Source organism: Branchiostoma belcheri, unplaced genomic scaffold, assembly GCF_001625305.1.
Source record: "Branchiostoma belcheri isolate BF01 breed outbred unplaced genomic scaffold, Haploidv18h27 scaffold183, whole genome shotgun sequence".
Taxonomy (NCBI): Eukaryota; Metazoa; Chordata; class Leptocardii; order Amphioxiformes; family Branchiostomatidae; genus Branchiostoma; species Branchiostoma belcheri.
The window spans coordinates 455,791-457,563 of record NW_017803302.1 but is presented as its reverse complement, the minus strand read 5'-3'; positions in this window follow the sequence as shown (position 1 = coordinate 457,563).

The window sequence follows — 1,773 nt, the reverse complement described above, 5'->3', positions numbered from 1 at the left end:
AACTCAACCAGAGCGCGTATATTGTTTCTTGTTTACTTCAGTACTAAGTACTAGTACTTCCACAATCAGTTAGTAAACTCATACCTTAGTAAAAATCTACTTTGATGAACGAATCAAAACGGGACTGTAGACATTAAGTTTTACACATTCAAATGTGGCTGCACTAGCGCTAATGGAGCGACCACTACGTACGGGAAGGAACGGATCTTAGCGAGGCCGAGATTTGTGAACCAAACCCAACCCATCGAAGACGGGCCGCCAAACATAAAAATGGAGGGAAATGACAGACAACAAGCCAACAAAGACAACATCACCAGACTAACAAACTTGGAAAACACCACTTCAAGCGCTAACGTTGTAAGAACTGTGGAACCTCAAACTAGTATGTTTGCGTCAGCGGAAGGGCTGCCGAAGCAACCACTACATGTTAAACTGCGACGTAAAAGTAACATGGGTTCGTCCCAAATCTAGACGCAAGTGAGCTACAAAAGTGATAGAACCTATGCATCTTGCTTGTTGCTGTCAACTTACCCGTTAAAGATTGAACCGATACATGTACGCACTATAACTTGCCATACCCGGCCAAAGACGACTACATTACTGTTACTCTTTATTTTGTGCTGTATAATGTTTATCCGTTACATTATCTATCATTGTCATTTCTGTGAATTCCTTAAAACATCTACTGTTAGTTTGTGTAACATTATGTTGTTGTTGTTGTCCTTGTTTAACGTCTAACATATCGCTAGACGTGGTCACTTGGTGCTCGTTGTCACGTGGTTCAGTTCAGAGTCAAAAAGTCTCTCTAGGTAGTTCTATACAATACTAAGCAATACCCCTCGCGGGGTCTAATGCTTAGGGAAGTGGTCGTTCCCCAGCGTGACCGGTGGTGGTGGTGAGGAAAAAAATCACAACAAACAAATAATAACAAAAAACAAGTGCAATAACTATGTACAGAGGTCATGGCTGGGGATTGGCCACATTCCTACAGCTGGGTACAGCTAGGGAAGCCATAATGACTGGCTACCCCAGCTTTGAAATGTTCAACTGACTTAGCCATTACCAGATGGGCAGGTAAGGCGTTCCATTCGATCACTGTTCGTGGGAAAAAGCTACCTCTAAAAGTCTCTGTTCTACAGTGTAGTGTGTTGAAACGTAGCTGGTGCCCTCTGGTTGGGTTTGTGTTTCTTGTAAGAATCTGGTGTAGAGGAATGGATATAAGATTGTTGACTGCTTTGTAGAGGAGGCATAGACGCTGTTGTTGTCTCCGTTGCTGGAGCGTTGGCCAACCAAGTGAGTTTTGTATGGCAGTAATGCTGCTTGAGTGTTTGTAGTTACCTGACACGAACCTTGCGGCTCGTTTTTGCACTGACTCTAGCTTATCAATTAGACTGTTGGTTTGGGCATGTATCTTTTTGTGTGGGTCCCATACTGATGAAGCATATTCAAGTTTGGGTCGTATTAGTGATGTGTAGGCTCTGGCTCTTACCTGCTTACTTGCCCCCCTTAGATTGCGTCTGACGAACCCCAAGGTGCTGCTAGCTTTCGCAGTAATGTCATTGATGTGTGCCTTCCACCTGAGGTTGTGGCTGAGTATGACACCTAGGTAGGGATGCTGGTTGTTGTGGTTTAGCGGTTCATTGAACATAAAATAGAGATGAGCAGGTGATCTACTGGACTTGTGGATGTGGAGAATAGAGCATTTATTTACATTAAACCGGAGCTGCCAATCTTGTGACCATTTACAGAGTTGGTCCAGATCTTTTTGGAGAA